Source organism: Mus musculus, chromosome 5, assembly GCF_000001635.26.
Source record: "Mus musculus strain C57BL/6J chromosome 5, GRCm38.p6 C57BL/6J".
Lineage (NCBI taxonomy): Eukaryota > Metazoa > Chordata > Mammalia > Rodentia > Muridae > Mus > Mus musculus.
Window position 1 is genome coordinate 27,933,533 of NC_000071.6, and position 15,087 is coordinate 27,948,619.

Genomic DNA, 15,087 nt, shown 5'->3' on the forward strand with positions numbered 1-15,087 from the left:
TTATTTTTATTTCATGTGTATGAGCTTTTTCCTGCATGTGTGCATGTGCACCTCATGATGTCTGGTGCTTCCAGGGGTCATAAGAGAGCATCAAATCCTCTGAAACTGGAGAGACAGTTATAAGCCACCATATAGGTGCTGGGAACTGAACCTAGGTCCTCTGCAAGAGCAGCCAGTCTTGAACCATCTCTCCAATCCCCTCACATTTGAATTCTCAGTTCACTGAGAGTCCATCTCTGAGTCCCATATTGAGTAATTGCTGTCATCTTAGTTTCTTTTCTGTTGCTGTGACAGAACACCCTCACTAAAGTGACTTCACTGGAGGAAGAGTTCATTTCATCTCACAGTCATTCAAAGGTATGGTCTGTCAGGTCACAGTGGCAGGGGAAGAAGCCACAGCCGTAGGAACTTAGGGTAGCGAATCACGAGCTTAGGGTAGTGAATCATGGTTCATCCGCAGTAAAGAATCACAGAGCAATAATGAGTCCAAGCTGCTGCTCAGGTCTCTTCCCCCTCAGACACAGTCTAGGATCCCAGTCATAGAATGGCGCCACCCAGAGGCACCTCGAGACAGTTATGCAGACAGTTCCCTACAGGCCCAGAGGCTCATCTCCAGATGATTCTGGAATTAGATGTTTATGGTTTTATATATGAAGGCCTTCTGTATTATTTATTAATTCAATACTTTGATATTTTATACTTTTTAGTAATATAAAGAATATATTTATTACTTTAACTGTTATAGAGTTTTTACTGAAGTAAAAAAGCTGTGTGTGTGTGTGTGTGTGTGTGTGTGTGTGTGCTTTGTTTTAGTCTTTGAGACAGGATCCTGCTTTATAGCCCCGGCTAAGCTGGTGCTCACTACATAGATTATCACAAACCTGTGACAATCCTCCTCCTTAGCCCAAGTGTTGGTATTATAGGCATGTGTCACTAGACTCAGCTGCTATTAATACTTATAAGTTGTTTTGGGTTCCTAAATTTGGTGAAGTGTACTGTATGCACTATACATAGCTTGGTTTGGTAGTGTTTGTCTGGAACCTCAGCACTTGGGAGGCACAGGCAGGAAGATGAAAAGATCAAGGTCATGTTCAGCTAAATAAGAAGACCAAAGCAGCCCAAGCTATATGAATCCTTAGTTCAATTTAGCAACAAAGGCAGGGCAGAGTGGCCCGTGCCAGTAGCTTGTGCTAGAAGGCAGAGGCAGAAGGATCAGGAGTTCAAGGTCATCTTCAGAGGCTTAGCAAACTCAAGGACAACCCGGGCTACTTGAGTCCTTGTCTCAAAAACAAAGATCAAACAATATGTATGTGTGCATATATCAGATCTGTTGGGAATGTCTATTACCATCACTTTCATAGTTACTGGTTTAATCAAGTAACGTATGTATGTCTTTGTAAATTCTGGTCACTTACGTTGCATTGAGGAGCAGGTTTTCTACACTTATGGGACATTTCAGTGGAAACATACTCTGAGCTCGTTCTTCCTCACCTGGTGAGGCAGGCATTTTCTAGCCACCATTGGCCTAAATATCTATCAGAAAAAGAAGAGAGAGAGGGAGGGGGGCATAGACAGATAGATTGGGAGTAGCAAATCAGTGTAGGGAAATATGTATAATATAGTAAATTATGACTGAATTCAAAAAAGCCAAGACAGAAGAGAACTCTTAAAGGCAAAGAGTGAGAAGTTGGGACTGGAGAAATGGCTCAGAGGTTAAGAGCACTGGCTGCTCTTCTAAAGGACCTGGGTTCAATTCCCAGCATCCACGTGCCAGCTCATAGCTGTCTGTAACTCCAGTTAAAGAAATTCAACTCCTTCACACAGGCATATGTGCAAACAATATACCCATGCACATAAAATGAAAATAAATGAAAACTTTAAAAAGAGTATATATTTTAAAAGAATGAGAATTTTATGTGGACTGTTTGGATTCAAAATCCATGGACCTAAAGCATGAGACTATATTGGTTGAAGGGCTGTTACTAGGCACATATTCTGTTGGGAGCATCTTGACTATAAGGTTGCAATTTTAGAGAACACAAAGATAAACCTGTAGAATCTGTGTACATACTGAGGCATACAACACACATGTGATTCATGAAGAACAGTGGTTCTCAACCTTCCTAATGCTACAACCCTCTAATCAAGTTCCTCCCGCTGTGGTGACCCCCAACCATAAAATGATTTCTCATCATAATGTAAATAAACCCTGTTTTCTGATGGTCTTAGGTGACCCCTGTGAAATGGGCCTTCAACCCATAAGAGAGTCATGACCCACAGTTTCAGAGCCACAGATGTAGAAGGACTCTCTCGTGATGCATGTGGTCTTTGGAACTGTACTTTTCTGCAGAAGTCAGGAGTCTAACAAGAGTAATTTTATCTGTGTATCAGCATCTCCTCACCCTGTGTCCTCTGAGCATGTGTCACTCTAAGAAACTTGATTCTCTTTTTTAATGAGGTCTTTATAGGGGACAGTTCTTTGTCCCAACACTGTTACCAACCCAATTTTTTATAACAGTCTGACAGTGAAGTGAGTTAGGACCTCAAAGTAGCCTCTGAGTTTTCTTTTTTTTTTTTCTTTCCATTTTTTATTAGGTATTTAGCTCATTTACATTTCCAATGCTATACCAAAAGTCCCCCATACCCACCCACCCCCACTCCCTTACCCGCCCACTCCCCCTTTTTGGCCCTGGCGTTCCCCTGTTCTGGGGCATATAAAGTTTGTGTGTCCAATGGGCCTCTCTTTCCAGTGATGGCCGACTAGGCCATCTTTTGATACATATGCAGCTAGAGTCAAGAGCTCCGGGGTACTGGTTAGTTCATAATGTTGATCCACCTATAGGGTTGCAGATCCCTTTAGCTCCTTGGGTACTTTCTCTAGCTCCTCCATTGGGAGCCCTGTGATCCATCCATTAGCTGACTGTGGGCATCCACTTCTGTGTTTGCTAGGCCCCGGCATAGTCTCACAAGAGACAGCTACATCTGGGTCCTTTCGATAAAATCTTGCTAGTGTATGCAATGGTGTCAGCGTTTGGATGCTGATTATGGGGTGGATCCCTGGATAAGGCAGTCTCTACATGGTCCATCCTTTCATCTCAGCTCCAAACTTTGTCTCTGTAACTCCTTCCAAGGGTGTTTTGTTCCCACTTCTAAGGAGGGGCATAGTGTCCACACTTCAGTCTTCATTTTTCTTGAGTTTCATGTGTTGCTTTTCAGTAATTTTCCTGTAGGGAGTCTCTCTCTCATTCTCTCTCTCTCTCTCTCTCTCTCTCTCTCTCTCTCTCACACACACACACACACACACACACACACACACACACACACACACCAGTTCAACCAGAAACTTGTAAAAATTAAAAGGACATCCTTGAGATCCTATAAGTAACAACTCAGGAAACAGGTTCAGGAGCCTTTGCGTCCATGTTGTAAAGAAAGCAGGGAAAATGGGGGGATTTCTATGGGCAAGCAGTTCTGGCTGTGGAGTGCTGGGGAGGAACAGGATCCATGTAACCAATAGAAGGCAAAAGAAAAGCATCTACACACCTAGTAAATGTCCATAGAACAGGAGCCAGATACCTACGGATATGTGTCCAGGTCTCTAGTCATCTGGTCTGTACTTATGCATGTTTCTGACATCCACAGTACAGGGAGAAGGTGACCAAGCTCCCTAGGCAGCAGCACGGGACAAGAAGAGGTTCCATCAGTAGCTCCCTGGGCTCCATTTTGAAAAGCATTCAACTTAGCTTTTGTTTTAACCTTCTTTTCACAGAGGATAAAGTCTACATCTTAAGAACATGCTGTGTTCTCTCCAGTATCTGTAGTTATTTTACCATGCGGGCGTTCCAGATTACTCAGGTCTGTGGTGTTTGTAGGTCATGTGCAGATACATATGCAGAAGGATCATTGGTAGACATATTAACTGAGATTTCAACACCAGTTTTCATTTGCTTTGTATCTTTACTTAGTGGTCCCATCATGAACATAGATAATTAAATAATGCATAATTAAGCAAGCATAAAATATGTTAAAAAGTATCAAAACTACCACTAGATGTATTTGGCTCTGTGGTAAACTGTGTTATTAAACCATGTACATACCAAATGCTCCAGAATTGTCATCTAGGCTCTTTACACATTGATGCCCTGACACAAAAGGAAGGAGTGCACATTTGCTTTATTTTAATAGTAACAAATGTCATTAATACCCTTAAACTGATTGAGGGCATTGCTGCAAAGTCCCAGGAGTTTACTACTTTCTAGGAAGGCATTACAGAATAGAATTGAACTCCTACCACCAAGCTTCCCCTGCTTCTCACCTTCTCAGCCCCATCTCTCACAGCTCAGGAAATGTGCACCTGAAAATTGTAGCAGGGCTCCAGACCTTAGCACAACTCACTCCATGATTGAAGTGCCATTCAGGCCGTAAAACTCACCACATAGCACCACCTGCCAAAAACTAAAACAAAGGCCTAATCCATCAAAGTCCACAGTTCTGGGAGTCTCTAAATGTACTAGCCTCAATTTTTGGCTTCTGCTTCTGGCTAATTGTTCTTGATAACTGAAGTATGCCAACCCAGAACATGGTTTTTTGCTTTAAAGGCTTGGGGCTACCCTGGGATCAAAAACATCCATTGGAGTTGTTTGGTGGCTAATAAAGACTTTCTGTTGGCTTACAGGCACGTCCATCCAGTCTTCTCTGGTGAATGCCCCACAAGAAAAATTACAATATGTCATTTTTAGTGATATCTTACCTGCTTATAATGTTCCCTTTTACTTAGAAACCAGATGACTCTGTGAGCAATATTAGAAATAGAAATTTATGGAGTAATTCTTTGACTCTGACTAAGGAAATTAATCAAGGTCATCTGCATTCACTGATGGATTTATTTCTATTACATTTACCATATTTATAAAAGGTTACTCTGTGTGTGTGTGTGTGTGTGTGTGTGTGTGTGTGTGTGTGTGTATGTGTGTGTGTGTGTGTTGATACATCATGGGGCATAGAGAAGCAGACAACCTGCAACCTCTTTCCATCTACCTTAAAGGTCATAGGAGTTAAATATTGGTTCCAAGGCTTGGCAACATGCACCTGTACCTACTGAGCCATTTTGCTGGTTTCCACATGGTATCTTATCTATTAAGCTGGCTGTTTTCCCTATTAATTCATGTATCTAGAGTACAGGGTTCATATTTATGGTTAGGCTCACCACATAGCAATCTAGAACTTCATTTTTTAAAAAACCATAATAATGTGTGTGTGTGTGTGTGTGTGTGTGTGTGTGTGTGCCTGCATGTGCAAATACCATGGCATGCATGTGGAGGTATGTGGGAGAACTTATGAAAACTGCTTCTCTCCTTTTACTATGAGAGCTCCTGAGATGGAACCCAGGTCCTCAGGCTTGGTATCAAGCAATTTTGCCTACACATTCATCTTACTGGTTCCTTACTATATTTAATAAATTATTCAAAAATAAAAAATTAGTAACTAATGATATGGTTATGGAAGACAGCTGAGTTGATACCTGATATAGAACATATCAATATCCCATGTGAAAGGTGAGATGTATTGTCAATAAAATCTCCAATCTATAACATAAACCTAAGTTTCTTGTTTATTTTTTGTGTGTTTTTCCATAGGGTGAAGAGATCAAGAAACCCACAGGTCAGAATGACTCTATCCCTTATTGTTAGCTGAAGGCTGATGATATCAGCTAGTATATCTTTCTGCTTTAAGACTCTGATCTTTGACAGCATGTGGAAGAAAGTTGAAAAAGAGGATGTGGCTAGAGTAGAACCATCTTTCTAATATCTTTACTTCCAAAGTCACGCAAAGAGCTCCATAGCTCCTCCACTGTCCCTTTTCCCAAGCTTCTGTGTCCAATATATTTTCATGGAAAGCCCAAAATATGGGAAAGAAACTCGGTGGGCCAGGAGAATGGACAAGGAATAGCTACCAAGAGTTTGACAAGGGAGGTCTGTTACCTTTATTCTGCTACTATGGATCAAGAGTAGACATCTTTACAGGAAAAGATATACCAGGATCTCTGTGTCTCCCATTGCTATGTTCCCATTCCCATGTTTCTAATGGGGGCACTTCTGGTCCATGATGAGGACAGCAGAGAGCATGGACTTTTAATATGCTGATAACTGTGCTGTGCCACTAATTAGCTACATGGCTGGCATGACTCCATTTTTGCCCTCATGATTGTTACATGAAGGGGATTCTGTTAGATGATATCAGTAGTTACTATGCTAAATAGTTTCTTTACTAATGTTACCAGTTTCACAACTGGAGGACTCCAGGATGAAACTTATGGAAAGTGATCTGACAAGGTAAGTGGAGTCTGTCTTCAGAGTGTCCTACTGACTGTTTCATGTCAACTTGATACAAGCTAGTGTCATTTTGGAAGAGGGACCCTCAATTGCTCCTTCCAGACCGTCTTGTGGGCAAGCCTGTGATTCGTTTCCTTAATTGATGATTGATGTGGGAACATCCAGCTCACTGTGGTGATGCCACCCCAGGCTGATGGTCACAGGTGACATAAGAAGGCAGGATGAGCAAGCTATGAAAGCTAATCAGTAAGTAGAGCCTGTGTGTCAGCTCCTGCCTCATAGATCCTGCCCTGAGTTCCTACCCTGAATTCCCTCAGCAATGGAGTATGACTTGAAAATTGGAAGGTGAAACTAACCCTTTACCTACAAGCAGATAATGGTCATGGTGTGTCATCACAGCCATAGAAACCCAACTAAGACATCACCTTAAGTGTAAGTGCTAGAAGTATAAAATACCTGGTAGTTTTACTTCATTTACTATGAGAACAATTGTTTCATTTCTAAACTAACTTTCTATTCTTATTCATTAGCTTACTGGTACTTTGATATCGCTTCAGTTCCATTGACCTACCCTAATGTTTTCAGTATTTCAGGACTTCCTCTGGGCTACACAGAGGACTATATATTATCCTCAATAGACAAGAGCCTTCGACATCTGGAAAATGCAAGGTCAGCAAACAGAGTTTCTGGGTAGGGGGTAGAGAAATATTTAAAATAAAAGAAAGAAAGGAAGAAGAGTAACGGGGAAGGAAAAGAAAAAACTTTAATTCGTAAAGAACTATTTTTTGAGATTTATTTATATTTTCTGTGTATGAGTGTTTTACATGAACCTATGTCTGTGCACCACATGCGTGCCTGGTGCCCTCAGAGGGCAGGATAGGGTATGTGGTCCCCTGGTTCTGGGGTTCCTGATGTTTGTCAACCACCTTGTGGATGCTGAGATTCAAAGTTGCATCTTCTGGAAGAGCAGTCACTGTTCTAAACCACTGACCAATCTCTTTAACCCCCAAAGCAGTGATGTTGGTTCATTTTTTAAAATTAAAAATACATATATTTATTTTTAACTTTTCTTTTTGTGTGTGCATTTGTGGACATGTGTACCACATGTTTGCTGAGGTCAGAGGGCAAGCCACAGGAGTCAGTTCTCTAACATGTGGATCTTAGGGTTTGAACTGAACTCAGGTCACCCAGCTTAATGGAAAGTTTAATGGGAACTTTGTGTGTGTGTGTGTGTGTGTGTGTGTGTGTGTGTGTGTGTGTGTGTGTGTAAAACTTAGGTGTCATTCCTTGGATCTATCCATCTTGTTTTTGAAATAAAGTCTCTCAGTGAGACTCACTAATTAGCCTTGACTGGCCAGTGAGCCCCAGGGATGTGCTTGCCTCTGCTTCTCCAGCACTGGGGCACCACGTGCTTTTATTATCGTGTGTGCTCTGGGAATAGGGCCCAGCTTCTCTGTCTGTGTGCTGTGCACTTCACTGGCTCATCTCCCTTGCTCCTGGTAGAGGGATTCTTTACAGAAGTAACTGGTGCTTGTGAATGGCACCCCTTTTCCACTCTCACCTTCATTTGGCCAAAAATATTTTGGACTTAGAATTACCACTGTCTTCCTTTGTCCTAATTTTCCCACTACTGATTCTAAACAAAATGAAAGGAAAAATCTCTTTGTTTTCAGAGCAACACTTATGGAACTGAATTTACCAGAATCCCATGGTATGTCTCCTTACTCCATGTCTGACATTGTGGCTCAGGAGAGTGTCCAACCTTGCTGTTACTGTGAAAATGGGAAACGTTCTACTAACTACAGCATATCCTCTGAATCCTCCAACAACAGCTGGATCCTGTCTTATCTTCCAATCTTTCCTGAAAGAACAACTTGGCAAATCCAGGGCAATATTGTCCCCGATTCCCCGGAAAAGGAATTGCCCGCATCCAGGAACCGAAGGACACCGCTGCCTACCTTTCAGCTGACCGACACTGAGAAGGCAGATCTTTCCAGAATTTTGCTGTCCTTCCTCCCTTACAAGCTCATGGCTCTTTTATTAGCTCTAATTTACAATCCCTAGATCAGTTAGTCAGAAGAGAGCTGCAAGGACATATGTCTCAGAAGGTTTCTACTCTGCAGAAACAAGTGGTACCTCTGCCTGTGAAGAAGTCATGGAAAACACTCAATCATCTGATGGATGTACAAGGAGTTCCTGAACAAGAGATTCCCCCACACTCAGTTACCTACACCCATCCCTCAGAGCATCAAGCCAAGTACCAACAGATCTTCAGGTGTTCCATCGATTCATCTACATGTGAACATCGGGGTCAATTCTGAAGTAAATAGGACAGAAGCCAGAATGTCACGGCCACTTACCTCCAAGAAGCAGTTAGAATCTGAGAATGACCACCAAATCATTAGATACAATCCTTTAGTTATATCAATGGACATGCCATCTTCCAGAAATGTAGAAGTTAATGCAATTCAGGTAGAAACCACTTTACTCACTCCTCCATTGTTGGTGGGAGTGCAGGCTTGTACAACCACTCTGGAAATCAGTCTGGCGGTTCCTCAGAAAATTGGACATAGTACTACCGGAGGATCCAGCAATACCTCTCCTGGGCATATATCCAGAAGATGCCCCAACAGGTAAGAAGGACACATGCTCCACTATGTTCATAGCAGCCTTATTTATAATAGCCAGAAGCTGGAAAGAACCTAGATGCCCCTCAACAGAGGAATGGATACAGAAAATGTGGTACATCTACACAATGGAGTACTACTCAGCTATTAAAAAGAATGAATTTATGAAATTCCTAGCCAAATGGATGGACCTGGAGGGCATCATCCTGAGTGAGGTAACACATTCACAAAGAAACTCACACAATATGTATTCACTGATAAGTGGATATTAGCCCCAAACCTAGGATACCCAAGATATAAGATATAATTTGCTAAACACATGAAACTCAAGAAGAATGAAGACTGAAGTGTGGACACTATGCCCCTCCTTAGATTTGGGAACAAAACACCCATGGAAGGAGTTACAGAGACAAAGTTTGGAGCTGAGATGAAAGGATGGACCATGTAGAGACTGCCATATCCAGGGATCCACCCCATAATCAGCATCCAAACGCTGACACCATTGCATACACTAGCAAGATTTTATTGAAAGGACCCAGATGTAGCTGTCTCTTGTGAGACTATGCCGGGGCCTAGCAAACACAGAAGTGGATGCTCACAGTCAGCTAATGGATGGATCATAGGGCTCCCAATGGAGGAGCTAGAGAAAGTAGCCAAGGAGCTAAAGGGATCTGCAACCCTATAGGTGGAACAACATTATGAACTAACCAGTACCCCGGAGCTCTTGACTCTAGCTGCATATATATCAAAAGATGGCCTAGTCGGCCATCACTGGAAAGAGAGGCCCATTGGACTTGCAAACTTTATATGCCCCAGTACAGGGGAACACCAGGGCCAAAAAGGGGGAGTGGGTGGGCAGGGGAGTGGGGGTGGGTGGATATGGGGGACTTTTGGTATAGCATTGGAAATGTAAATGAGTTAAATACCTAATAAAAAATGGAAAAAAAAAAAAAGAAACCACTTTACTGAAAAAGGATCCAAAGCACATGTTAGAGCTGAATACAGAACAGAGGGTCATAGGTCTTCCAGAAGAAAGGATGAAGTCACATAAGGCACAAGGAACTTATGCAAAGCTGACACCCAAGCCACCATGTTCAGCCACAGACAGAATAAAGGTCACTCCGATGGCATTGCTTCAGGATATGGATTCAATGGGAATAATCCCAGATTCACATTCACTGGTAACAGACCCTGTGAGGAAAACAAAATATAAGACTGACTTATCTCAGCCATCAAACCAAGCTCAAACAGTAAGTATACCTCCCAAGTCATCAAATCCAGCAATTGAATCCATAAACATATTTAGTCCTAAGAATCAAAGAAGGGAACCAAAGATTATGACCTCAAGACCAAATCAAATCACAAATATCTCTAAAGTATCTCCTGTAGCATTGTTTCACATTGTGGATTCTAGAGGATTCATGTGATTAATGAATTATGTTCAGGTGTTATACCATCAGCAGGAATAGCCCCAAAGCCACTTTGAGGCATTGGGCTATATGCAGACAGTCTGGTCTCCAGTTGAGCTGAGGTCTGAACCCCGGAAATGGTGATAATTCACCTTCATGACACAGTAGGCGTTCCCTCATGCTCCTGGAACTCTGGCTCCTGCCTAAGTTATCACACCCTACAGCCCCCACAAGAGAAACATGGCTAGAAGTCACGAAGGCAATGGCCCAAACTTCTTACCTTCAGGCTAAACTCCTCCCCAACTACCTAGCTACAGTAAAGACCATAAAAAGGACTGTTCAGCCCCACTGTTCAGCTCTCACTCCTTTGTTCTCTTACCTCTCACTTCTCTCACTCTTCTCTTTCCTTTCTCTTTGTCTTCTCCTCTCTTCTCTCCTCTCCTCTCTCCCTCTTACTCTCTCTTTCTCTCTAGCTCCCCCCTCTTTTCTATGTTCTCTCTTTCCCCCTGCCTTTCTATAATAAAGCTCTAAAACCATAGTATCTGCTCATCAAGGCCCACTGCGCTTGGAGGATGGGACAGGTTTCTCCTAATGAGCTATTTCTAATCTGCAGTTAGAAGGCCTTCCTGTGCTCCAGTCAAGATCTGCTGCACTCACTCTCACAGGTGTTGGGAACCCCTATTCCCTCATCCCTCTCTCCTATAACCCTGGTGGCTTTAGCAAAGTAGCTCCGGGGTTCCCAGGTAGGACTGCCCCTTGGCTACTCCCTGAAGAGTGGGTCAGAGGCTTGAATGCCCACCCAGGGATGAGTGGAAGGTAGATAGCAGCCCTCCCATGCCTGACAGACCAGAGAACAGGTAAAACTCTGGAGGAGTGTGGGTGTTTCCCTTCCCCCTCTTCCCCAGAGCCCCCCTTTTTAGTTCCCAGCAAGTACCTATAGGGATAACCCAATGGCATCAACTTACAGAATCTGAAGTAGTGCCAGCTACTCCAAAACTTCGAGAAGTGGAGTCTTTGGGGAAAAGCACAGCCCCACAACCTAATGTTATGAAGTCAGTGAACTTACCCCAGAAGTTACAGAATGTAAACTCCTAGTCCCAGATCTAAGATTGCAAGATATGAAGCCTGTAGACATATACAAAGATTTAATTCCAGACAAAATAAAAGCTGGACAGCTGACCACAACGGTGGCATCTACAGATTTGGACACAAAACAATATCAAGAGAGCATACAGTCTGAGAAATTAACCCCCATACCACAATTGCAAACTGAGAAACCTGTCCCATCAGTCCCAGAGTCTCAGCTTCAAGATGTGAAGTCTGGCCAACTGACAGTTTAATCACAACTCCAAAATATACAATCTCCTTTTTTGGCCTCAAATCTACATGTGCAAATTGAATCAGTAAATTTGATTCCTGGTTCACAGTCTTGAATTATGGAAGGTGTTCATTTGACTCTACCACAGGAGGTAAAATAGGATATAAAACGGTGGCATTGACTACAAGAATGCCACTTGAAGATATCAAATCTGCAAACTTGGACCCAAAACCATGTACAAGAAACTCCACCTGTGATAAGGTAATCTGTGTACCACTGCATGGAATCTTTAAAGATACAAAGATTCCACTAGGTATATTGTAGACATTTAATTCCTGAGACCCTGGTGAAAAGTAAAAAAACTTGGTAAGTGGACCACACACCATTATGCAGTAAAATCTTCAGATATGAGCCTCAACTCAAGTTCTTCTTTCCCAGAACCTGAAGGGCTGACTGACCAGCAACAAGCCTCAGAAGCAAGGGTGACCTCTGACACTTGTCATCAGGTGGAAGAATCTGCTGAGTTGTTATCAGTAGGAGTGACTCCAGCACCACTGAGCCAAACCTCAGAATCTATGGAGATGAGCTTACCACCACTCCAAAATACCCTTGAACCTAGGACCCAAGTTGTAAAAGACATGAAGGAAACTCCAGAATTACAAACTGAAATTAAAGATATTCTGAATTTGCTACCAGAATTAGAAGTGCCAGCCATAAACCCAGAAGTGATGGCCCCAGAACCACAGCCCGAGGATGTGGACTTTGCTCATGTGACGCCAGAACCATGTTCAGAAGTTACTAATCCATCAGAAACGAGTCTGTATGAATACACAGCAAGCACCGAATTGACATTGCCTGAAGTTGATAATACCCAGGGGAACATTGTAGAATCATATTCAGAAATGGGATCTCAGGGGTTGAATCTAGAACCAAGAGTACAAATTGAGGAATCAGAGTCACTGGCAGAAAAATTGAAATTTGAAGAATTAACCCCTGACACATCTGTACTAGTTGTAGAACTTATAGAGTTAACTACAGGACCCACACCACATATTATAGATGTGATCCCAGGGCCATAGCTCCACAATGCAAATAGATACAGGACTAGAGTTTCAAAGTGAGTTATCTGTGGATTTAGTACAATAGTCATCTATAGGAGTGGTAGATCCTAAAAAGGCAAAACCAGAGCCCAGACTACAGAGTTTATTACCAATGGAGTTGGTTGAGGGAACACAAATTCCAAGTGTGAAATCTGTGGATTTGAATCTGGGCCAAGAGCTATCAATTGTCAAATTATGATTGATTCCAGAGCCACAACTGCAAAGTGTCAGACTTCCAAAGTTATATCAAGGGCTACTTCTTCAAGGGGAAAATCCAGCAAATTCTATCTCGGGCCCCAATATTATAGTTTAAAATCTGATGAAGCAATATCATATTCCCCAGTGCCAGAAATCAGGTCATCTGGTTTTATTCCAGGGCCTAAGATTCTAGAAGCACATCTACAAAGTGTGAAATCTATGGAAGTAAATCTAGGACCATTTTTACAAGATGTGAGATTTTCTGATTTGATGCCAAAATCTAAGCACCATGGCTTCAAATATACACAGTTCATACAAGGTTTTCCACTTCATGAGAGGACATCTTAGGGATTTATTTCAGAATCACTTTGCCATTAAGCCAAGGGCCAAAGTTCAAAGATAGGAAGCTTGCTCTGCCTACACACGGATCAGAGTTTCACAACATGAAATTTACAACACAAGCCACTGAACTGCAGCATCCACATGTGATATCTGAGGATGTCAGCACAGGACCTCGGGAACAAGTTACCAAATTTTCTGAGCTGGCTTCAAGACCGAGACTTCAAGTGTCAAATCTGAGGAGCAAATCTCAGGATTGATGTGTGATAGTGGAAGTTCTATGACTCCAGAGTTAGGGATGCAGGATCCCAACCTAGCAAAGATGATGACTGCAGGGCTACAGGATACAAGGCAAGTGAGTTTTAACTCAGGGCCATGGCTTCAAGATGTCAAATTTTTGGACATAATAAGAGGAACTCCACCTCAATTGTGAACTTCAGAGCTAAACTCAGGGCCACATTTAGAATGTGTAAAAATTTTGAGTTGACAACACAGCCAGAGAGGCAGGGGATGAAGCCAGAATTGATAGGACAAGAGTCCCCATTTCACAATGTAAAATATGTCACAAGGAGTCAAGTACCAAACTTTGAAGACAAAATGTCTTATAAAATAGTATCTGAGTCACAGGTGCAAATGGCGGAAACAATGAAATTGGCTCCTGGGAGACACTTAGGAAATGCAGATCATTCTGAGTTGATCAGAAGACCACAGACCCAAGGCAGAGCATCTTCTGAATTGATATAAGGACAACTTTTGGGACATATAAAACCTGTGGAGAAGAACACAGTCTCAAAGCAAGAAGCTCTGCCATCTGTGGAATTAACACCAGGGCTACATTTGGGAGACATTACATCTACAAAGGTAAAGTCAAAGTCAGAGCAGAAGCAGGTCAGATCTACGCTGTCAACCCCAGGGATGCAGGCAGGAGACTTGAAAACTTGAGGAGCTGCCTCCAGGCTCAAGTTCCAAGGTTATTACCTTCAAGGCCAAAAATAGAAGATAGGAAACCTGTGATCTTAACTGTAGAAGAGTGTCTCAAGAGGATAAAATCTACTGTGGAATTCCCAAGTAGTTCCGAGAGGAGATATGAAGTCTGTGCCGTTGATTCCAGGTTCAAGAATTCAAGAATTGAAAAACAAGGCGTTGGCCCATAGTACACATGTTCAAGATGTAAATGTCATGGACTGGACACTTGAACTAAAGAAGCAAGAGGAAAGTACTGAGACTTTTGTACCAAGGATGCTGTTTCAAGAGAAGTCTATGGAGGTGTTTCAAGGGCCTCAGCTGCAAAGTATAAAACCCAGGGAACTGACTTCACAGCCACAAATACAAGATAGGAAACCTGTGATCGCCCTATGTTTGAAAAAGCAAAGTCTAAAACACGTAACTGTCGCCAAAACACAAGGGTCCAAGGAGTAAAATTGTAGATTTCACCTCAATACAACAAGGGTGTCAAGGTACAGCAACCCATAAACTTAACTCTTAAGTCTAGATAGGATGATCAGATAACTGTAAAGTCAGTAGTGTGGACAGGTGGGATTTTTGACCATAAAAAACAGATTTTATCTGAAATTACATTGCCCATGGAGTCAGATCATGAACCAAAACCAGCAAATATGAAACCAAGAGATGATAACAATGCTAAGGTATAATTCGAAGGTACAACTTCATTTGAATTGTCTACTGAGCTGGTTGTTCAAAGTGTAAAAGCTGGAGAGTTCCGAAATGATCTACAGGTGCCAAGTACAAAGCCTTGGCAGTTTA